At 38.1% G+C, this 26,079-nt stretch overlaps 1 protein-coding gene across 1 annotated transcript in view; it reads right to left on the bottom strand.

The window, feature by feature from the left end:
* The window catches only part of lrfn1 (leucine rich repeat and fibronectin type III domain containing 1), a 95,393-nt gene that overhangs the window by 31,872 nt on the left and 37,442 nt on the right, over nucleotides 1–26,079 (bottom strand). Inside the window, exon 2 of the mRNA XM_070829139.1 lies at nucleotides 15,367–15,418. The gene's annotated coding sequence lies outside the window, so the exon portion shown is untranslated. The remainder of the gene's footprint in view (nucleotides 1–15,366; nucleotides 15,419–26,079) is intronic.

Genomic DNA, 26,079 nt, shown 5'->3' with positions numbered 1-26,079 from the left:
TTGTGGACAGCTCCTGCAACAGCACAAACCATCAAGCATTGAATCACATAGCGCAAACATACAGAGAGCAAGCCCAAATAAGCAACTCCACACTGAAAAACAACCACAACCCACAACTATGAAAATTTGAAAGCAACTTTACAGAAAAATAAGCCCAAAGTCACTTAAAATGAGCAGACTTGGAGACTGTACTATTGGATGAATTGCCTCTGACTTTTCCTCTAGCACAGCAAACCAATGTCAGCTCAAATATTTCATTCGTCTGAGACTTTGAGTTAAGTCTAAATACATGCAGAACCAATGACATTAGCCTCAGCTGGACATGCTAACACACTAAGCTCCACTGTGATGGTGAACATGGTAAACATTACACCAGCTCAACATCAGCATGCTAGCATTGTTCTTCTGAGCACATTAATATGCTAACATTAGCCTTTTCCCCAAAGAGCAGCAAATATGGTTGAGGACTTTTTATTCTTGTTAAATGATACAGAAAAAAGTCATGTTGTGGATTAAATGGAGACACTATGTAAAGATAATGTAATCTCCAGGCTCTGGTGTCAAAGTCATGCATATTGCACACCACACCACCTCCCAAATTACTGTGAAAACTGTAATACTCTCTTTGCTGGAGAAAATACCTGAGTATACAAATTACATTTCTGGGAGACTGGGTTACTTTGGTAGTCAGTTAGTGTCGATACCTGGACCTCAATTTCTGAGTTGGACCACAGCTTACAGGACGCTAAAAAGGGCTTCATTACTTTAACCTATTAACTGTTAAATGTGTTCAGCTTCTTCTTAGAGTGGTTTGTTTTTCATGGACATTGGAAAATAAAATCTTATTTTGCACTGTGACTCTTTTGCCGAATCCCTAAAGAATACATGAGCACAAATTCTGAGTTATTCAATAAATGACGCAGACTTAAGATAAAAAACTGGCGGTTTCTACAAAGTCTCACTGAATGTCTTGGAAGTGGAAAAAAAACCTCTCGAGCTCCTTAAAACAAACACCGTGGAGAACAAATCTCAAAACATCAACTATTAATCACATTTGAAGCTATGTACCTAAAACACTTCACTCCCCTGCATAGTCTTGAACTACACAATCAAAGAGAGCTTTCACACCAAAACAAGGTTTAACTGAGGGACATCTTCCATGTACGCCACAGTAATCTCAAATTCTGTTTCACACATTAGATCAGCTATATCTTTCCTCATAAAAATAACATTTTAGACTGGAAAAAAAATACTCATTCAACATCTTGAGCAGATAGGGAACTGTCTTTTACAACAACAACAACTTCATCATCTCTACCCTCATACTACTGTCAATGCATTTTGTTGATCCACTGAATTCAGGGTGTGGATTTTCAACATTTACAAATCAAAGATTTAACTGATAACAGTGATAATGTTTGTGAATTAATGCTCTGTCCATAGATAATTATGATGAATGTTTAATATGTTTCAACTTTAAAATGCAGCGATTTACAGGAAGTGTCCATATTTGGAAACTGAAAGTGAATCTCAACCAGGTCCTTTACCAAAGCCGCAATGCTTGCTTTTGATTCTATGCACTTGGGCGCATTTATCTCTGTATGTATTATTGATATACTTGGGAGATAATGTTACAACAAAGTCTTCAGGATCCATCCAGCTCAGATGGATAGCTGTTTTTGCAGGACTCTCAGTGAGTCCTCTCGGCGCATTTGACAGTTGTAAACATATGTATACTGCTGGCTTGGCTGAGCCATCCATCTATAATGGATATGGAGTCATGTGGAGTGGAACAAGTCAACTCTGGTGAGATACTGGGACTTTATAAAATGTTAAAAAAGGCCTCGCAAAATATGCCCTGCATTTCCATGAATTATATCAAGTCTTCACAGTATGAAAATATCAATTACTCTCTGCCAGACCTTCACAGATTTTACAGTACAATGAGATAATATATATTTCTTAAATGTGTCACTTGGGAGATCTTCTCCAACTTGGTGTACTGCAGTCAGTCAATATCTAATAACCTGAACTAAATCTTCTTCAGAACGTCAAGATGTGCAATATGCAACTGATTACAACACAGTAGTTTTATATATTTTATATAAATTGTATATTTTTTCTAGGTTTCGGAATAAGGAGATTCCCCAAACTGCTACCTCCTATGAATAATAATGCACTGAGAAGTTTTAGATGTGATTTTAAGAAGTTGTACAGTACAAAATGGTTTTCCTTGAACTCCCTTTGTTGCTGTTTGTGCTTGTGATTGCTCAGTTTGAATCCTTTTTGATCTCAGTAGGGTAGTTGACACCAGAGACCAGGTCATTCTGCTTGAAAGCCTCAAGAAAGGGTTTATGTCATAGTTGCCGCCCTTCAAACGGTCCAGACCATAACTTGCTGATAGATCATTTCCTACTGCTGGAGGTAGTGCATCATCTCGTCTATATTTCATGTGTGGGGTTTTCCCATGGATTGATCTTTTTTCTCCTACATCGATTAAATACTCTTTATCAGCACAAGAGCTTTTAATCAATTTTCAAAAATGTTTGCAAAGAGATTCTGCCTGGGATTTCATTATTTACAAGAAATGTCCTGTCAATACATAATTAAAGCCAACACCAAATGTTCAACAAATTGTGGAACAGTAGGATTACAATACTGAACGACTCCAAATAAATGAATCTGAATTGCTTCCAACCCCTGACTATATTTTTCTACTTTTTAGGCCACACTCATCTCCACTGCATTTAAATCTACTCTCTCAGGCACACTTATCTCTGTATGGTAATAATATTGGATGATCCAACTCAGTAATATCATTTGCAAACAGGATATCTATTTCCCCAGCAAAAACCCTCTATTTCCAGCTTTTAAAAAAACATTGAGAACATGTTTGAAAATGTTTGCTCTAAAAAAGATGTTCATATACAGCCCGTAATGAAATTATTTGGACTGATTCCTCTGTTCAATTACACTGGCAGATTCACCTTAATGACTGGCTTGCAGATAAACAACATCCAAACTTTCTGGGAGTTAAAGATGGTGAATGTGGGATTGCTGAATTCCACCAACTTGGTTCTATTAATCTGATTCAACAAAAAATGAATATATATGCAGCCTGTCTGGAAGTTCCAGAATCTAGACTTTTTGGTTTTTTTACTCTCTATGATCAAGATGTGAGAAGTGCTCCGTCTTGCTTCCTCCAGTGAAAGTACCAATGAAAAAAATATGGTCCTCTCCAACCTTGAGAAAGTTATCCAAGCTTTTATTTCATCTAATTTTCATCATCATGAGTCTTAACACCAGCTGGATATCTGAAGTCAGGACAACTAAGGGACCAGAATTATACTACCCCTAATTTGGTGATTTTGTAGTAGAGCTTTCCATTTTTTCCTTCTGATTTTGCTGGTTTCCTTTCAAGGCTCTTCAACTATGAAACTTTGTGAGAAGTTTAGGCTGTGAAAATGATCACTATTTTAAAATATCTCTCTAAATACATTCATCAAACAGCTTCTACATCATAGTGACCTTTTTATTTGACCTTGTCTTAAATGATTCCTGCCTTTTTATTGTTTGCCGAATAACTCTTATTGACTTTTTCTGACAACCTTATTGACTTGCATTGATTTTCTTCAAGATGTTTTGCATTGATTATGCAGTATCAGGGCTTGGCCGTGGCTCAGAAGGTTGAGTGGGTCGTCCATTAAGCTACCCAATATTTGTACCACTGATAGACTTGATAGATTTGTTTACGCTTTAAAATGTAAAAAAATACATACTTCATATGTTTTGTTTTGTCAAACAGTCTTAAACCCAAAGATATTCAAGTCACAATTATATGAAGAAATGGAGAAAGGCTCCAAATTCTCACATTTGAAAAGTTGAAACAAGAGGATGGTTTGCATTTTTCCTTAATAAATTAGCTAAGCAATTTATTCATTATCAGTCAACTACTCAATAAATAGACTACATGTTTCACCACAAGTTCATTATGTCATTGTGCATAATACTGCTGTTGTGCAGATTACAACAGTTGCTCATAATTATCTACATCCAAAAAAGAAGTGTGACATCGCCATAATTTGCTTGTGTCCCACTCCCACAATGACTGAATACTATTATAAAGTTAAGTTACAGCTTTTTTCAAGATCAAAGAAAAATGTTGAATGTTGAAACCAAAGTTAATGAGAATTATGCATATTAAATAAAAGTTTGGCCCTGTATCATATTTAACATCTCACTTATCTGGAAGCCAAAGATCTTCGGTTGCACAGTTGAGAGCTGGTATTCTTTCCCTGGCCGTTGAAGTTAGCAGACTCATAAATATTCAGGAGGAAAACTGAGCTGTGAGATTTGGAAGACAAGTAGTGAGTCCCACTTCCTTTTGTACTGTACATGCTATGATGATTTACAAATGTGAATTTTTCATGAAATGCCTGAAACCAAGAAAGTCTAGTGTACAGGTGATCAAAAACTGGAAGAGTTGTCTCAAAAGCCTGGATAAGAAGGCGAGCTGGACTATTTACATAGTATTTATTTTTGCTTGCATTACATTAAATGTATTTGTCTGCGATAGAGACAATAACTGTTTGAAAAATCTTATTCAAAAATCTACTTATTTTTACTACAGCATAATGGATTTGACTTCTATGAATTTGTTGTGTCTTATAAGCCACTGCTGGCTGTTTTAAAATGTTTTAAAAAACTTGAAGCTACTATATAATAATGCCAGCTAGCACAGAAATCCACATAAACTTGAGTATAGCAGACTCGTGTGTGACGGAGCGACAGAGCTCAGTGATCAGCCCTGTCCACCGGGAAAAAGTCAGAAAGTAATGCCTCGGAGTGGTGATGAGTAAAATATGTGGATGGTGCAGTGAACCATCTCGTACATGTCACCTGCTGTAATGGTACTCACTTGATTAATTGAAGTTAACGTGTCTGGTTCTTGAAGCTTAAACACTTAAGTTTGCTGTGCATATGTGATGAAAGGTCAGCTCACTCCAATTTATTTGCCAAAAGGAAAGGACACAGGGGAACAAGCACGCTGGGAATTTAATCAGAGTGCCACCCTGATGCTGAAACCTGGTTCTGCTCTGTAAGCAGCCTGCTTCACAATGACGTGTGCATCTAAATATAGGCAACGGTGCATGACTAATGATCAATGACTGTGACAAAGAAACTCCAATCCTAACATTGTGACAAGTTTTGTTGACAAATGTCTGGTTAGAAAGACGTTGTTAAATATATAGACTTGAGGTAATTTCAATTTCAGTATATAGTGCTTTAACTATGAGGCAATATTTACTGATCATCTTACTCACAACTTAGCACAGAGAGATGTTTCAAAAAACAGAGGTAGCCAGTTCTCATTTTGGATTCAGGTGCAGTGAGACAGAATCAAAGTGGGAAAGTGATTAGAGGTGTTATTGATCCATTTATTTGGGCAGCATCTCTGTTAAAAGTGAGTGGACTTGACCTCAATTTGTGTCTGTCAGTCCCTTGATGACTGCATGCACTCAGAGAACGATTGAATTGACAACAGACATTAAAAAACTATTACTCAGCTTGCAGTCTGCCTTTGAGCAATATATACACTTAAATGCTGTAACTGTCAAGTGCAGAATATTTAAATGATAAAATGACTTACACTGCGACACGCTAGGTTCATAATAGAAAGGAGATTTTATTTTTGATTCATAGAGATAATATTCTCTGTCATACTGAACTGTTGTAATGCTGCAATTCTGATACAAATGGGTAAATTAAGAAAAAAAAGACAATTTTGGATTCAGAGAGGACACACTGCATTTCAAAGACATTTACAGCATTTCATATTGTGCACCGTACAACACTGTTAAGTTTTGTAATCTGATTTCTTGCTGCAGTTGGCACAGGTAGTTTTCTAAATCACAGCAGATCACAGTGAGGTACGTTATGTTCTTGTTTGAAAATTGAAATATTCAAACGGTCAAAAACGTTGTGAAAATGACCATTGTCTTGTCATAAAGGTGCATTTTCGATGAATGCTTGTGGCCAATGCTAGTCATGGCGACAAATGTATTGCGTTTCCCGTGGCTCCTTAAGAATAAAAGCCACCCCAGATTAACACTTTAAATGTGATACAGCAGCAGTAGGATGTTCTGTCTGCATTAGCATTAATGTAACACAGCTCTGACACAGAGAAAAGAGAGTGATGAGGAAATACTAATGCTCCATGCCCTCTTGGAAGCGTCACATACAAGTGTTTTCTGATCTGACGTCCCTATTGGCAGGGTAACATCATTTTTCTCTCTCTTCAAAAACCATTGACAAATAAATCCATTCTATGGGGTGACAACAGTGTGATTAGGGATTGGTTTAAGCACAAAATCTACTTAATCAGGTTTATGGATCATACAAATGTCTTTATGGGTCACTTGCTGAAACAAAGGAGGCTGCCGTTCTTTCTGGGGTTCAGTCTGGAGCATTGGATTACATGCATGCATGTGAATGGCAGACTTAGCCATAAATACAATGAAACAATGGCCATTGTTCATAAATAGTATCAAAAACAGGGTTTGATTTCATTTAATTCTTGAAAGTTAAAAAAGCCCCAAACTTACTGTCTTAAAACCTGCAGGGAGTGTCACGATCTGCAGAGAAAGCCCGATATGCTGCAAGAATTTATTGTCGCAAGTCATTTTCCAATGTCATGACCATACATCTGCAAAAATTGACTGAGTCCTCTAACAATATAGACAGCTAGTCGTGGAGATGTGAACATTAAACCCCTAGGAAATGCTTCACAGAGAGGGCATTCAACCGTCTTCCCTTTTTCCTGGCAGTCACTACAGCAAATCTCACATCAGCATGAAGGAAGGAACAGCAGTGTAGAAAAATGACATGCTGTGCTGTCTGGAGAGAGATGTCCTTCATGGGCTACAATACAGCAAATGGTGGTATTATCTATGACCACTGCATTCTGTTATTCCTCTCTTACCCCCTTCTTTGTTGTGCTTGCACTGTGATGAGGAGGGAGCCATATTTCACCTTGTTATTTACATATAGCGGTAATAATCCGCTGTGTTCCTTCCCCTTCACATTCATTTTGATATGCTACAGTATTTACGATTACGGGCTTCGCAGCGCATGCAGGCGGAGGGTAATGAATAAATTAAGCATTAGAGTGAAGGCGAAGTCCTACTCAGAGGTCACATGCATTTTGCTGCCATTTTAAAACAGGCAGATCACTGAGGAATATGGCAAAAGAATATGTCCAGTCAGATGCAAGTGAGCAGCTGTAAATGGGCAGCCATCGGGGAGCACCTGAATAATTTATAGCTCCTCTTCTTGTGCTGCACAATCAGGGGATGTTTATTTCAAACAAAGAGAACATGATGTCTGTTATGAATTTCTGTTATGCTTTGTCTCATCCTGTCATGTTTGCACTCCACATTTTCATCTTCATTAGATTTATTTCATTTGATCTATCACACCCCTGACATGCAGAGGTAATTGATGCTGTTTGTGCCTCCTAAGCCATTTACGACATTGGAAAATAAAAAAAAAAAAACAAAAACAGTTGTGGGTTCAGATCAACAAGCAGAAAGCTGCATTTCAGTGTGCTTTTAATCTGGCAACTCTCATCTTCTTGCACTCTGGGATGTCCCGCTACGTCTGTCTCCAGAGATGCCAGGTTTCACTGACACAATTCTCTAGAGAAACTCACAGCATGAACCGTTAAACATGGCACTATTGTAAGACATCATACTGAGAGGCTGTTTGCCTTTTCTTACCAAGACAGGCACCGGCACGTTTATTATCTCGTCCTCAGCGGCTTCCATATGATACAAAAAATATACAATTTAAAGTGTATAAGTAAAGGAAAACAAAAATTTAAACTTTATAGCAGGAGCTTTATTTTTCTCGTTGCCACACCTTCCTCTGTGTACAGTAACATATTATATTTCTCAGCGGTTTCAGATCTTAACTCATATTTAACTCACTTAGCTCAAATTACTGTCCCATTTATCCTTGTTGGACAATAAAGAGAAAAACTGAGAAAGAAACACAGACAGACTGGCTATTAACAGCACAAACAACAACAAGCAACCTTTATGTGCCTTTCTGTGTCATTATTGTGACTGTCATGTTAGTCACAAAAGACTATGTACTACTTTGTGACCTACAGTCCAATCTGTGTATTTTGTTCTGTGTTCTGTCTGTGTATTAAGTGTCTGCTCTGTGGTGGTTTTACCAGGTTTTAGCTGTATCCTCCTATATGTTCTTTGATGTTGTCTTGGATGTTTTTCTATTTCTGGTTTGCTTAATGTATAACACCAATCTGCCCTGGGACAGTGGCTCCAATTATGTATTTTATCATAGTAACTTTAGTGTTCAAGTATGCATCACATACAATTATTTTCAACAACAGCTGAAAAATTGCTACTTTTGTGCCAATGGGAAAGGTCAGTAGAAATAATGAACATCCCCATAATTGATTTGCTAATTAGTTGCCATTTGCAGGTAGTTGCACTAGTTCAGAGAATGGCTCAGGGATAAACCAAGAGAAATAACCAATGCCAGTCAGAACATAAGCAGTGCGACTAATTCCTTACAATATTTACAAAACAAGCAATGTAATAATATATTGTCTGAAGAAGGTATAAGCTTAATAAACATTAGCTACTGGAAATGCAATTGAATAGGAATGCATCATACAGATGCGAACAAAAAATAACATTGGAACTAGAGCTAGACTGATAAATCGGCCAGGTTGATATATATCGATATTATCTCATTGCCAATATCAGTATAAGTCAGCTGATAAGTAACCAGGAACGGGTGCAGAAATACCAAACAGGTTTGATCACATAGGTTGTCCAGCAGAGACACTGACAAATGACAAACATGCTTGACAAAGAATGACAAAGACGTAGACGATTAAAATATTACTGCCATGCAGATGTGTAGAGCACGAAAATGTGATCTCATGCAATGATGTATAAACAGTACATATTTTGAGGACATTTCAAAAGTCATGTCTGGCATTTAAAGCTTTTTATGTGACGTTTAACACGTTTGCCTTGCCTAAGCGTCGAAACTACACATTCCCATTCCTCTGTCAAATTGACAAGAATAAATATGCAATGTCTGGCTCCAATTTCAGAATGAAGCTTGTTCAGAGAAAATGACTGAACCAGTCTCCTGCCTGTTAAGTCCTGTGTTTGATCCATCCATCCATCCATCCTCCCTATTTGGACCTACATGCACTTTGTTGCTACATTCGTATTGTTTTCTCTATGAGATTTGCATGTAAGGTGCACTCTTTTGTGATGAAATAGATAAGAAAGGAAAGAAAATTATTCTCATTTTTTTCTGTTTTTCAAATGTTTGCTGTTTTTTGTGTGAAATACTGGTATCTGTTTGGCCCCCTGAGAATCTTTCAAATTACTTGAAATTACTCTATTTATGGAGGAAAAATTTCTCAGAGGTGGGCCAACTAAAATTGAGGAAACTGTTGAGGCAGAATCAGTCGGGGTGAGCCTTCAAGTCACGGAGCTCAGTCGGATTTTTATGTCAGATTTTCACATGTCACATTACAACAATAGAAGTCAGGCTGAAAGAGGCTGCTGATCCCCTGATAATACAGTCACACAAGGCTGCTAAAGAAAGCTCCTCTTTGTGATGTAAATGTATGTGGATAGCCTATAAATACTGTATATAGTGATACTACAAACAATAAATATTGTAAATATAATAAAGGGATATTAAATACGCATATTTATTTGATCTCTTATAGAAACATGCCCCTGTTAATATTGATTTAAAAGTGGGAGATTTACATTTTGCCGTAGTTTTTATCAAAGATCCAAGAGGATTACAGCCCATTTGCAGCTTGTCTTAGGGATCAGACACTAATTTGCTGCTATGCGAGATGCCAAGTCCTGCTGCACTGCACATGTAGGCAGCGAATGAAAGTAAAGTTCGCACACCTCTCCATCATAATCTGTTGTTCATCAAAGAGATCTATTTTCTGCCCCCTTTGTCCCTTTTCACTGGACTGCAACCTCTGACAAAGTGCCTGAGTCAATGCTCTTTAATGATGATATATGAGCATTATCCTGAGGATGTTGTCAGATCAGGGGATGCTCTGTGGGTGTACACCAAGGTGGTGACACATGAAGAGTAAATAAAAAAATGTGGCATTTTTTCCATTATTCAAAGAGATTATGTCTTGATTGAGTGCTGCTCTTAAAATGTCAGGGAACAACTGAAAGAAGCTTTAACTATGTTAAATTGAACTTAACATTGACTATTAACACCCATTTTCTAATGTGTTTATCTGTAATTGGGGGTGTCATGACTTAAACCATTACCAGCAGAAGGGATCAAAGCAGTTCAGGCATAAGCTTTTCTGCCGAAGAGTAAGTCATATAAGTAATATGTCCTCATGAGTTATCATTTTCATTCAGTTGCATACTTGTCTGTGATAAATACAAAATGTGGATAATTCACTTCATGTTAGGAGGGAGCAATTAACATTAAAATTTCTCAAGAGCAATTCCTCAAGGGGACACTAAAGGTGCCACCAAAAATATTCAGTTAATAAGATATTAAATCTATATAAAAGAAACCATAATTAGACTTATGCATAATAACTAATTGAGAGGTAAACAACGTAAGGGTTGTACCAACATGTTCACATGTTTCAAGTAATTATATTTATCATAATAAAAATAAAAATAATAATCGTTGTATGTGCCTGTTTCTGTTCTCTGCGTTCCATCTGTTGCCTTTGCCAAATGACACCATTATGAAGCATTTCCTACAGCACTTCAGTGCTTTCTTATCAAGATTTTATCAAAAAGCTTTTGTGATATTACTGGGCTAAAAAAATATTCCACAATCAATCCTGTGATCCTCCTCAATACATATGTGATTGTTGTGGCAGCGCAGTGTATTTGTTACTCATTCGCAATTCTATGATTAACACGTCTGCATATGTTACCTTTCTAGAACTGCAGCTCCAAGCCGTCGCTGGGAAAGCTCGGGTTTTAGGCTATTTTAATTGACTTCAGCCCAGTAGCTAATAACTAGCTTTTTTAACAGTCTGGACCAACTCAGCTGTGAATAATGCATGAAGACAGCGTGGTAACGTTGCATGACCAGGGACTTTTTATTTCTCTTCTGAGACAGCGAACACAGCACACAGCCTTTCAGTAGCTATTATGCTGCAACCTGAACTTATCTAGAACCTTTATGGCTGAATAAAGTACCCCCCCCCCCCACACACACACACACACATTTTAGGCTGTGGCTGCAGCAACATGCTGGTTCTTGTCTAACGCACCAGGAGAGGCTCACTTCCCACAACAAACCTGCTGCACTACGTCACATTCACAGGTTACCTTGATAGACAAAGTGGGGACATCGATTGAACAAAGGGATGGAGGAGGACAAGTCAGCTGAACAACATGCACTGTGTCTACAATGAGTTCCATTCATTGGTAAAGTATAGAAAAATGTCTGACACATCCTTTATTTTAAGCTACCCTTTCCAAAGTAGCTAGTGAAGTCAGCTACCACTGGCACACGCTCAGTGCCTCTTCTCCCTACAGACTATTGCACTGAGGGCTAATGTGTGGTGGGACAGGAGGTAGGCAGTGGATTAAACCACTGTGAGGAATATAAGGGGGGAATGTAATCTTTCAGGTTTAAAAAAGTCATTGTTTTGTGTTTAGAATTAGCACAACTGCATTCAATGCATAGCATTATGTTATTTAAAATAATATAGCTGTTTGCAATAATATATTGAGAGAGTAAGTCATCTTGTTCCCAGGAAAGGGAGGGTCCGAACCCTCCTATCCCCAAACTCGTACTTTCTGCCCATGCGCCACTGTAATGAAGATTAATTCCTGAATCCTTAGTTATCCACACTCAAAAAAAAAAAAATGTTATTCCATTGTGTGTGAAATCTAGCTGTTGTTCAACTTGTACTGCTTTGACACAGTATGTTTTGCAACAGCCATTTCTCAAACTGACACAGAATAAAGAAGGGTTGTGGCCTCCTCCTGTTTAATTATAGCGCCCTGAGAAAAGCAGCAGATGCCAACAAAAGACATCAAAACAGCTATTTGCATGAAGACAGTCTCATTTCAAAAATCTGTACTTTGGTGTGCTGATACTTGCGGCATGTTGAACGTGCTCGCGTGGAGGAGAATAGTTCATCCCAGAGCTCTGCAATTTCACAACACATTACACATTACACTCATGTCAGGTGGTTTTTGCTGTATGATAACATGACACTGCTTTAGAACATATGCAAAAGACTGCAAGGACTGAAATCGTACAAAGTTAAATAAAGAGTAATAAATGCTAAAGTTATCTCTCTCCATTTCACCCATACGTGCTAAAAACTCTTCTATATTTCTGCTTTTAATCAATCTTTTATAAACACTGTGCTTACGGCTGGTTCATTATTAATAAATATTATGGCATTGATTTTATTGTATACAGAAAACACTGGGTGGTTTTATAACCTGAGGAAATGCTTATGAAGCTTTTGTCAAACTTAAGGGAAGGAGAACTGTTAAAAAAGCATTTTAACAGCAGCCCAAAGGATCAGCACTAATCAAATAGCATGTTATTTAGTTATTTACTTTTACTTATCTGTTTTGCTGCAATCTTGGGTTTCCATCAAATGCACGTTTCTGCAACTGAATCGACGACTCTGACAACTTTGATTCTGTAACAACTGTGTGGATCTCTATAGTCTGAGCCGGACGAAATTCAGTCAAAAAGAGTGTTAACGCAATTATCAGTGCATTTCTGAGGATGCACTTTTTTCTTCCTCTTCAAATAAACAGGGGATTTCTGAATGGTCACATACAATATTCAAATTCCAGTGGTGGAAAAAGTGTCATGTACTACAAATGTTATTTTCCATTAAAAACAACTCCATAAAGCAGAAACATTTGCTCTAGACTATAGAGAGTTATGAATTTGTATTAGCCTTATCTCCGTGCAGTCGTTCTATATAAAGCAGCTTATAGAAAGAAAAAAGAGAAATTAGATTATTGTCACCTGAAACATGCGTAACAATACGTCAAAGGTGTCCAACTCATTTCCTTCAATCGGTTTCCCACTACAAGAAACTACAATTGCCTTCTCAGAGAATATGAAGATAATTAATAATCTCATCACCACATCAACTGGTGTTTTCATTTAACACATTAGAATCTCCTGTGTGCAAATATTCAGCCCTTATCCAGCTTCACTGATAACGTTCCCCTCATGTCATTAAAGCATAAGAAGCTTTGCATTTACCCCTTTCATGTGTATTTTAGGTATGGAAATAGCTAATGTGATGATTTTGCCTTTAAATATTTTGTTATTGCTCAAACCATGGATTATTAACTTTCTATTTCCACCCAAAGGCCAAATCAGCCAATATAGCTGACTTCTTTCTTCCCCATGCAGTGCCAAAGCCAGACGCTCCCCCTTGTGCAGAGCGCATGCTGCAGGACTGCCAGTTCAAAGCAAGAAAAATCAATGTCGTCCCACAGTGCCATATTATCTAAACCCCAGCCACCTGAAAACGATCAGGTTCAATATCTGCAACGTTTTGCAGCCATGCCTGGCGTGTGTTGATATCTCCATACGTACTTTGATATGGAGCCTGTGAAGTACTTTAGATTTTTTTTCACTCCTGCACAAGTACACATACGTATGATGTTGCATTGCAACCTTATTCTTACTACACGGCAGTGTACATTTTTTGCAATTAAAATAAAGCAATATTTGTGCTTTAATTACTTTACAAAAAAGGAAGTGCCTTGAAACTCTTGAAACGTTAATGATTTTAATAAATTACTCTCGACATGTTAGACCACAGATAAGATAGCACTACTATTATTAGGTGCAGCCCTACCTGGTGATTACTGTAAAACATTGGAAAACTAATTTTGTCAGCGTATATCAGGTTACATAACTTCTTTGTGCTCACATAATAACTTTTGTTTTAGGACCTGGGAAAGTTGACACACAATTACCACTGTTGTGGCTTTTCATGACATTGATGAAGCTGTTAGCAAAGGGCTGGAAAAGCCACAACAAGTCAAATCTTTCTGTTCAATCACAGACTTCGACTTCTTGCTGAATGAAGAAAGAAAGAAATTTTGCAGGTTGTCAAAAATAAAGCAAATGGGAAAACAATAGGGGAAAAAAAGCCCTAAGTAATATCACAGTATGAAGCTTGGCTGTTTTGTTTTTTTCTCTACACAACAGTGTTTATGAAAACATGTCACTGATAATATCCAGCTACTCTATTCTTGGAGAGGGTATAATGTGCCCTCACAAGACTTTTAACAATAAGAACACACATGTGGCTCTGGTTCATGCAGAGTTTATGTCATGTACAGCAGTTGAAGAGCCGCCTTCATCTATCTGCAAACAGACAACTCTTTGTCCCACAATGTGAAGCACACAAAAGCAGCAGCATGTTATACACATCCTGTTTAAGGTTTGATATGTCCTTGATGCTAGCTTCATAAATAACTCCTTCACCAGCTGAACCAGAATAAGACTGAAGAGAGTTGGCCCTCCCATGAATCATTATTTACAGTATAAAGCAAATTCCTTTGCTCATATCCATGACCAACCACAAATTCCTATGAGGAATATCAGTGCTGTGCCCGTTCATAAGTTTATCAAACCATCTATTGTATGTATTCTCAATCTGTGTTCACATTAGCCCAGGGTGTTTTCTGCTGTTCATCAGAAGGGCTGTTTTCCCTATTGAGATAAGAAATTAAATCTGTTGGAGCAGAGGATGCTGGGTTTGCTGCAGGGTGGCGAAGCAGTAGCTCTGATAATGGAACCGGCTCCCCTTGCACAGGCTATGAGGCAAACAGCCGTGGCGCCAGCCCAACCCTGCCTATGTGAGAGGATAGCTAACAGTATCGCTCTGTGGAAGCTCGCTGCCTCTCCCCTTCTCTCTTTCTATGTGAACATGTGGTTAAATCTGCATGTGACAGAGAGGGGAGGAAAAGAATGAGATGCTGTGTTCTCCCATTCCTCCGGGTCTCAGTTTGAGTTTATGTATGTTGGGAAAAGAACAAGAAAATAAAACTGTAGGATTTGCCTTTGTGTTTAATGTAATGAGAATATGCATGCACGGTGAGTCATACTGCAACATACCGACCCTGTGGAATAAAAGCTGACTGATCGATAGAGGAGGGAAACATTTTCTTTTTCAGCGAAGTCTTTCTCTTCTATCCCTTTGCCCTGTCACTTTCTGCTCGTGTTCAGGCTGGATGGTGTATGTGTGGTAGTATATTATGTAAATGTGAAGAGGGGTTTAATTTCAATTTGGGAACTCACCAGAATATTGTGTCGTTTTGGATGCTCCTCACAGGGTTCACTTCAAAGCAGTCTGCAGAGAGAAATAAACGGTCACACCTTAATGTGCAAGCACAAATAATATTGGGGGCCATACGGCACCAGTTGTAATAGTGTCAGAATCATAAAAAGGTTCAATTTATAGTTCAATCTTTGATTCCATCCTAGGCTCAATACAAATGACTTGATATTTCTGTAGCAGTGGAATAGTCATTTTCTGCCCTGAGCCTCTCTGTCAAATGAAATTTAAAACAGGAGAAATTCAAGCAGAAATATAATTTTACCTGCCCCGTTCTTTGAAGACAATTTCCTGCTTCATACGCATAGCTAATATTTGTCTTGACCCTGTATAATCATTATCTTTGGATTGTACACTTGAATATCTGCATTACCTTGGGATTTTCATTACAGCTATTAAATGCAATTAATGAATTCAATGAATACTGACGGCTGGATATAGAACATGTACTTCATATTAACTGTCGGTTTTGCAATTTTCCTCTGCCCTCTACAGCAAATAAAGGACTGCAATCCTTGTATAACACAGTGTCATTATGTACTATATTCTGTTCTAGGAGTGAAGAAAAGAAAGAAAAAAGATGAGGGTGGAAAAAATGTAGAAATTCATACATAGGTCAGTGTAGTTAAACGACACAACATCGACCATAGAGTTGAAGCTTTGGTGGTAAACAGACAACCAGCCACAGCTCATTACTTTTAAAGAGCCCCACCTTTTTAGCTCAGTGACAGCTGCACTGACTCTGCAGCTCTTTGTCAAACTTCCAAAGCGATGTTTTGCACTGCCGATAAACATCAATGTTTACCCGGCCTTAAACTAAGAGGTCACGGTTCAACAGGTTTTACAGGTGAATTACTCTAAGTGGGATGACACCTACAGTATAATCTGCTGACAGAAAAAGATGTATTGCTGTATTTGTATCTAGTAATTAAAAATTCACTCCACAGTCTTTATAATGTGTATTTGTGTTTTCTCTTGGCGTATGCCATTTTTTTTTTTTTACTTATAAAGGCATATTAAAATTCCTCTGTTTTATTTTTCTGTCAAACTAATTAAAGGATACAATTCAATTAAATTCAATTCAATTTATTTTGTATAGCCCAATATCACAACAGAGTTGTCTCACAGTGCTTTACAAAGTTCACTGAAATAAACAAGATACAGAGTTCAAATCCAGCCTGGGCCCTTTATTGCGTGTCATCCCCTCTCTCTCCCCTAGCTTTAAAGTAAAAAATGCCTAAAAATAATCTTAAAAACAATGAAAATACTTTTAGTGAGTCATCCTACATTAGGGAGCATAAAAATTAATTCAACTGATCAAATCTAAAGTCTTTGAGAATCAGTCCTTGATTTCATAGAGAGCAGGCCTTTTATTTTAGCAGTGACTGTTCCATTTTGTCAGATGAAATGACAGTTGTCGTAGCTAGCTTATTAAACTACAAGACTTTTGTATTCATCTGACTTGTAAAATGGGTCTTAAACATGCACTAAATGGCTATAATTCATAATATAATGAAAGACATAGAAACAAACATTCAGTATTGTTCTTTCATTGTAGTGTAGAACAAGCCCTTGTTGGTATGATATTACAATGGTAAAGCCTACTAGGATACATGCTAACAAATGTCTTTGGGAAATGTAACGCTGGCTGCTGTAGCAGGAGTATAAACTTCTGGAGAGTTTTATGTGCTCCTTGGTTATGACTGTAGCCACTAAGCTAGTTAGACGGACATACTATCAATTTCAATCAAGTTCAGTCGATTCCTTACACTTCTGCTCTTTGGTTTTCAGTTTTGTACAGTTTCATACACCACCCTTCAAACTCATTCAATGCTTCATATCATTCATCCTTTAAAACAATTTTTGGCAAACACAAAAATGAAAATCAAGTAAATTTCAAACACTGATTTCAGAAAATTATGCTGCACTGCACTTGTAGTACTTAATTTGTCTTTTCTGTTGATTTTACCTGTGAATATGAGGATCAGTGCAGCTGCAAAAAAAACTTTTAAGCAGCTCTGGCGCAGAGCTTGGTTTTAGACATCAATCACATACGCACAAAACTAAATTCTGCTCGACCAGGACAAACCGAACAAATAACAAACTTCTTGGAACTCTTTTAAACTGCAGCACTGTACTGTATATAAGCTAAACAATTCAAGGGAGGCACAATTTCCTTTCTCTCTCCCCAGTGCACCACTAAAGGTACACATGAAGCAATCACAGTTAATTGAAGCTTTTGTTGATGAAGAAAAAGGGACTACTTTCCACATTTTTTTCCTTTTTACGGAATAACAGCAGACAACAGAGGAATAGCTCTGATTTTCCTCTGTCAGATTTAATTGCCAAAGCAGCAATCTTGATTAGGATCTCAACAGTCCTTTTTTATCAGCCCCGGCCAAAGTAACAGAGGGTGTTTGCCCAAGCAAGACATATTTACCAACCCGAACTCTCACTTCTACTAAATGTAAACATGGTAGGCCTCCACAAAAGACCCTGACATTGAGAGCAACCTTCAAAGGTTGTTCAGTAGCCATTCATTACATCCAAAAGAGACGTGCCTCTTCTGCTTTAGTGTGTTCGCAGCTCACTTCCCTCCTGCAAGAGCTCCCTTAACATGTAGGTTAATATAATCACATTTAGCTAAATCTGGAATCTTCCTTGTCTTATTAATGAATTAGTGACAGATCATTCAGTGTGGGTATTTTGTTTTGAAGTTTTAAATACAACCTAAATCCTTTACTATTAATAAGCTATGACATTATGTCCACTGGCCAGCTTCCTGACTGACCTAAGACAGTGATGTGAGAAGTACAATTTCACGCATGCCGCACTTCACCGAGACGTCCATCTTAGCCTCGTGTTCCCTGAAGCATCCAATACTATGGAACTGATTAAAACACACTGCACACACGCTCTCACTGCAAATATCACCAGAGCAATTCATGCTGCTTTAGCTGTAATCTTACATATTGTGACTGCATGCTAGCTGCCCTTCCATCTATTCATCAAACTCCCACGCAGTACACTGCATGCACAGACACGTCAATTCAGTGACTCAGCGATTAGGTTTGTGAGAGGATTTTCTACTGTACATTTTAGTTATTGTTGTTAATTTTGTAATTAGAAACCCTGGTTGTGTGATTTAGAGTGGAGAGGGGGAAGGCTGCATACTCAAAAAGAAAAGCACTTCTGCTTGAGAACATCCTTCAAAGATCAAATGTCACCGCCTCCAGCCATATCTTTTTTTATGCTTGCATTTATGCCAATGCTACACAATTATTAAAACACAGCACTTGACTGTTAAAGCATAGCTGGTGTTGTTAAAAAAATATAACACTGCAAGTAATGACTATCTTCATTATCAATTAATCTGCCTGATATTGTCTTGATGAATGAATTAACGGTTTTGACTATAAAATGCCATAAAATCGTGAAAAAATGGACTATATAATTCAAATTACTTGTTTCACTCAACCACCTGTCTAAAATTCAATGTTCATATTGCAGCTATTTGTTCAGTGTTTCAAGACCAGAGCTTCAGCACACAGGGCAAGGCAGGCGTTTGGATAATTGTAAGCTTGGATTATGCCTCCACAGACTGACAATATTGATGTTTCTTTTGACACTTTTTCACCGACTTTGCAGTATTTTTGCAGAAAAGCATCCAAAAGAAACAGAGACACTTTTATTGTGAAAACTGAAACATGCTCTTGCCTGTACTGTGTAGTACCTGTTAAGTGTTTGGTGTGTGACCAAGAGGCCAGCGATGTCCATGGAAACATTATCACCTCTGAGTCGAAACACCCTCTAGAATTCTTAATGAAGAGTGAAAAAGAACCTGCTACAGGGCCTTTCTATAGCAGTGTCCAAACCATGTGTGAAAACGCTAGGTGCAAAGCACATCCACATTACTCTGCCTGACTTGCCACAAGGCTAAAATAAACATTTTGAGGGCTGGGACCCACATTGCTATTATAAAACCTCCAATAACAAACAAATAAAGACACACATATTTGATCTCGGGCCATGGTGAACTTAACCAGTTGGATGAATTGCGAATAGTGGCAAGAGGCTAGCTTCTGGAGTCTGAGTAAGGCCTGGCTATTATGCCAGCTGAATCCTACCCTACAACCCCCCATCACCCCATCAATACAAAATAAGAAGTGACATGGTGAGAAAGGAAAGGATGCAAGAAATAGCAGCTCTAATATACTGCATGCCTAACCAATGGCTTGACTGCAGCATTGGCTCTGTTGAGCATGTTCAGCATGTTGTGATTTTCATCAGATACCAAACAACTGTGTTACACTGCTGCCTCCCCTGAATGTGATTTAACAGACAGCGTATGGTTCTCCTAGATTGCCCACACAGTTGGCACACTGACCATTACCAGTACCTCCAGGGGAGCCAATGTGACCTCAAGAGATGAGAGAGCTCCAGACAAAGGCAACAACCCATGGCAAAGTAGAGGCCTGCACTGTGAACTGCACTGTAGAGAGCTGGAACACACGGGTACAACGGCACTGGCGGAGGTGAAAAATTATGAGGCAAAAAATTGTGCTCATATTTTACTATAGCATTTGCCATAACTAGGATGTTGGTGACTCTTTTATTAGGGAGGGAAATCTCATCGTAGCACAGACAGTGACCGTGGTGACACTGAGCATTAATACAAGTTGCCTCAGAGAATCACATCAAATAATATACGCTCTAATAATTGCTCTGGTTATGCAGCTATTTTAAATAATAAAAAAACACAGTTACAATTGCAAGTCTGTGTTATCCTAAAGCACGTCCCACGTATACAAGTCAGTGAACCAAGGGGAACACAGTAATTGAATAATGTACTTAGTCATCTCATATGAATAATTATGCAATAAGCACAACCAAAAGTTGTGCACCAGTGGCTACAGAGGTCAGCGGGGTTACACACGAGCCTCCAACATGCAGACTATGAGCATACGAGGGATCAGAGTTTCCTCTATTCTTGATGAGTCAGGGAGGATCGTCTCTGTTGCTCATGATCTGATGCTCTAGTAGTAAGCCTTTTCCCCTCCCCTTTCCCCCTTGTGAGCTGAAGCCTCTGACGATGCCCATACTGCTATTTATACACTTGGCCATGCTCAGCACATTTACCAGTACCACATAAATAATCAGTAGGTATAAGAGACCGTGTGCAAGCAGGACAGGTTTGCTTTAACACAGCAACTTCTGGCTCACTACTTTCACAAAGCAATGCACAACATCTGCCTATAACACAGCTCTGACTCTGCGTCACTTGTCCTGATTTAGGAGGTAAATGCATCATTAATAAAGCTACTACTAAATATATTTACCACCGAATGATTTGAGCATTTCTTTTTTAAATCTGTGTTTGAACATTCATGTTACAACACAGGCTTTAAATGGTAAATAACAAACCAAGTTTTGCTGTGTGAATCTTCTAAACTAACAAAGCGTGCGTACATGCATGCACACTACAGCAGCAGAGAAGCAAGTAGTGCATGCACTGAGGATGCCCACAGCATGATTTCTTTGTTCATTTTGATCCTGAACAAACACACACTATCATCAGCAGGTTGGGAGGGATAAGCGTCTGTAATGGCAGATGATGTCAGTTGCGTTGACTCCCTTTAAAAGCAGCGGACTGTTTCCTAATGGGCTGCAAGGAGAATCCAGTCTGGCTTCTACTTTGAATAAACTGTTCCTGTGCTGTAAGTGCCAAGGCCCAAAGCACAAATATACAGCACCCCAAACACGATTATACAGCACTCCAAATATTCTTCCAAGGGTACATCTTATCCCTGTTTAAATTTAATTTGTTGCCATGAAATGTGCACTCATTTTTTTGTGTGTTGTCTGATTTAATATTGCATTCAATTAATCATACGGTACATGTGTTCACATGTGCACATTTTTGCCATCTTTGATAGAGGTCAGGACACGATACTTGGAGTCTGTGTCCAGCTTACCAACCTGGAGCCAGATGCATAAAACTCTTTGTAGATTTATAAATATGCATACGTGCTCTTCTTGTCACATTTATGAAGCCAGAGCATACGCCTGGTTAATTTTTATAACTCTAAATTATTGTACAGCTGGGCGTACATACACAAGCCCCATATCCACTCCACAACTGACCATGAACAAATGTAGAGACGTCCTTTACATTCTTTTCCTTTACCAGTTTATGTGTGGGGAAAAAACTTTTTTAAATGAACTTTAGATGTTCATTTTATTGTAGGCCTACTAGATGAAAAAAAATGTATAAAGGCTGGGAAAGTAAACATTCAAGAATTTTGAATTTTGAAGATGTCTGCATTTGTCCACTTCTACTGGTCCTTGCTGTTAAATTTAGAGGTGGTCTGAGGAAACGCATCCACAGTTTTATGCCAAAATGCTGCATCCCAATATCTGCATAAATACAACCTCAGTCTGCATGCGGCACCTTTTAAAAGAGTCTTCATTGTGTCTTCTTGGCACCAATGACTCAACACAGTTGTTTGGGGAAACCATTGTTCTCTCACCTACCACAATCAACCACAAAAGGCACATGCACAAAACTTGAACTAGCCTTGCTCCGCCTGCATTTACATTTGCATGGAAAATAGAGCAGCATGTCTTTTGTTACTGACAAGCTTTCAATACATAAGGAAGCAAAAAGATAAGCCAAGGCTATGGCTTCCACAAGCAGCTTTTGCCGTTGCTAGACACGATTAAAAAGAACATACCAGCAGTCACTGTACTGATCAAACTAGCCATCTAATGTTCGATGTACCCACTCAGAGAAAAAAAGACTCAACACAAGCCTGAAGTTTGATGAGAGATAGCTTTTTGCAACGTCAGGGTTGAAAATGAAAAGTAAAAAGATTTCCTTTTAAGTATTCTGGAGAGGCAAAGTTAAAGGCATTTTGAGGATCATTCTAAACCCAAATGTGTCATTTATGAGCCCACGGCTTATTACCACTTACTTATTATCTAATGATATTAAAGATGATATAGTGCTTCAATTTTCAAAATATCTGAAACACAGAAAGCCATGTCCAAATAGCAAGCTATTATTAAATGGATGAAACTATGACTGATGTCTTCGTATCAGAAGCAAGGCAGTTTTCCTGCAATATAGTTTGACTTTTCTATTTATTTATACCAATATAGTGGAGCACATTACAGTTCCTCATATAAGAGCTAAACACATTTTAATTTCAGCTCATAAAATTATAGGAAATTTTATTGAAATCTACAGTGGTTCTTTAATTCAAACTGAAATCGTACAGCGAGTTTTCCCTTTACTGCTTCAGTTTTAACTCATTTAAGGCCTGATAATGTAACTGGAAGCAAGAGTTATTAATTGAGCACAACTCCACCGATAGAAGCGTTTTCCTGGCTTTTACTCCATGTATACTGGTACAGGACTTAACTTTAGGATACAGTACATAGGCAATAGAAATGGATAGATAAATGGATATACAAACATGACTTCCACATTCAAATGCTCCACGCTCTACACTTATCATAAATTTAAAACCTTCAACCGATCAATGAAATCTTTACAAACATCCAGATTCTACTGCAGAATGCAAAGTACACGATAAGTAAGGTAAGATGAGATGAGATACAATGAAACTTTAATGAGATCCATGAAGAAACTGGGCTGCTGCAGCAGCAAATATTGATAGGATATAATAAGAACATCCTGAAATATGTTGCATTCAAAACTGAATGCCATTTCCAATATGTTATGTGCAGGATTTTGAATGCTTGGCAGCACAATAAAGAAGCAAAAACAATGCAATTCTCAACATTTAGCAACATCTGAATGTGTAATGTCAACAATTTGCCTGAAACCGCTTGTTTTTGAAAGCGATTGTTTTCATAGCTCTCTCAGACAGTCATGGTCAGCTGGACTTGGACAGCCTTGCTTAGTCACGCTGACAGAACAGTGCTTCCACAAAACACCAGAAAAGCCGTGTTATGATCCACAGTTACAGTCTCATTTGAACTCGGGCACCAAATGTGCAGAGTGCCATTGTTTGTTTAGCCCCTGAGATGTGCTTGAGTGTTAGCTTTGTGTGTCCAATTATTTGCTTCAATATCTACAGGCTGCTATGGAGCCTGGAATCCTCACGATGATATTTTATTAGACAGGACAGCATTTCACCAATGGTTTAAATATTGTTTTGTCATCATAGTGTCCGTGGATCTACGGTAACATTTGTATCACTGCAGTGGCTAATAATAGCAAGCTGCCAGCACCAACTGCAAACACTGTGATTGAAACAGCAGTAAGCTTGCAAAACTGTTGTATCCTATCCATTCATGTCACTGTATTGACATCCTTGCTGATATTGAAAGGGATTATGTGACTTAAGTCTGCATGTTTTGCATGCCTGAAGAAGTGTTCTACTTGGATGGAAGATGATCTTGCCGTGCCAGTCAGCTCTGTCTGAATACTCACTTCCTCCTTCGCAGATAATCCCATGAAAAAGACAACTCTTTAATGCCTAACATCCTTAACACAGCTCTCTCAATTCTTTGAATCAGAATTAGCCACCATGGACGCCCAATCCATTTTGCGCCTCATGTGGACCTTTTCCACATGTCACTGACGATGTGCCATGAACATGAATCGGGTTGAGAGTGACTCGAATAAAAAGGCATCACTGATAAGGAATGTGTTGGTGAATACGACGGGCACACGAAGGCACACGAAGGCCATAATTGTTGCTGTTACCCTATTAAAGCATGCTAAATTCTCTCCTCTCTACTGTATGGATGTGTTATACGATCTAATTTCCTTGCTATTCATTGATGTTGGATTCAATAGAGATGCAGCTTAAACGTCTCTTCACTGAAAAAAGCTGTAGATTTCCATTAAGATAAACTGGACAATGCTCTGATAGAGAGGCCACAAAAACTCACTGTGTACTGCAGGGTTTCATGAAAAGACAAAAAGCAATTTGTTTTTTGACAGTAATCCTGTTGCTTATGTGTATAAACAGACCTCACACAGGAGTTTTCTTGGCCAATTTTCTGAGGGGTCAATACAGATTTTAACCCTTTCAAATTCTCCCATGTTACAATATGATATCACAGTATGGAGGGCAAAAACCTATGCCCCCCCTTTATATTCTAAGTCCTGTATAAAATGTAAAGCTGGGTCCAGTTCAGGACATCTGTGACTGATAAAAATGAAAGGAGGCTGAAGAAAAAGAAGGGAAATATGAGCATGTGTCTGCATGAGTAAATGACATTACTGACCAAAAGCTCTCAACACCATCCACCAGATTCTGAGGAGAAGCAGAGAAAGGCAGACAGGCCACGATGAAACAGGACTGGAGTCAAACAGATTATTTGCTAAGAAATTGCAAATAAATGTCAATCAAAATGTTATGCTCTGGAGTCCAGGTGGAGTCAGCTCGCTTGCACGTGCTTATTTAGAGACTGAAGAGAAAGTCTAAAATACTTACAGTGTAGCGGTACCACTTTCTAATTCACCACCCTTTATAAAATGGTAACTAATGGGTTTATTAATGGATAATTAATAATTTACTGATGCCTCAGTTATAAGTCATTATTGAGAATAACTTTTGGGATGGCAGGTTGTAACAACTTGTTTGTAGCTGCACGGCATCTGGACCACAATCTGTTCATTGACTATTCGTTAAAACTGGAGAATGGATGGATTATTGTAAAACGCCTTTATCTGACTTTGTTACATTTATTAACTTGTGCCTCTGTATTTCTTTTTTAAAGATTTGATGGTTTGTTACTTTTTATTAATGACTTACATTAACCAAAAGTTGCTCTTATTGATGAGTTACTACTTACTAATCTATCAAGCATTAGTAAATGATTTATTAATCACTGATACAGTCATTAATTACAACTTCACAAAGATGCAATTGTAAAGGGTGCTTTGTGCGAAGGTGGTGATTTTCATTACATCAAAAGATGTTTATGTTTGGAAAAATGCAGGATGGCCGCCGCTTCACCTGGCTGAATCTTTGCTAAGGTGCTGGAAGTATAAAAATAGCAAACTAATGAAACTGGTTTGGTAAATCACTGCATAGATCTAAGTGTGCAGAAACCTTTTTCATGTTTAGGAAAATAAATTATCAAAGTGAAAAGAAACAAGTACAGAATTCTCAATAATGATAAGAAGAAAATACTAAGTAGAGCTACAGAGGTACAGTGCAAGACAAAGGCCTTGTTGGAAACTTCTGTAATTGAATTAGATTTTCCTAAAGGAATAGCACAACTTTCGTTTTCCTGTCCGTTCAGTATAAAATTACAAACAGGTCTTAGCTTGTCTTAGGATAAAGACTGGAAATTAAGCTAATTGTCTCCTAGTTGTAGCTTCATATCAACATAAGAAATATGAGAATTGTACTTATCTGTTCATCTAATACATCAAAAGCAGATAAAGTATACTTCCCAGATGTGTAGCTACATTTTAAGGGTGTTTTTCTAAATATTTTTGGCATAACATAGTTTGGTAGTACTGCTGGAAAAAGCTGCATCTCCAGTTTTCTTATGTCTGAAGTTTTCAGTTAATGTGAAGACACATAAAAGCATACAAGGAGTCTGCAATACAGATGGATCCACTACCATTTACAGCTTCATATACAGAATCCATAATACCAGGTTGGTTCAAGGTTTCATTTCAGAAT

Source organism: Pempheris klunzingeri, chromosome 4 (genome assembly GCF_042242105.1).
Source record: "Pempheris klunzingeri isolate RE-2024b chromosome 4, fPemKlu1.hap1, whole genome shotgun sequence".
Taxonomy (NCBI): Eukaryota; Metazoa; Chordata; class Actinopteri; order Acropomatiformes; family Pempheridae; genus Pempheris; species Pempheris klunzingeri.
This window is presented reverse-complemented; position numbering and strand designations above follow the sequence as displayed.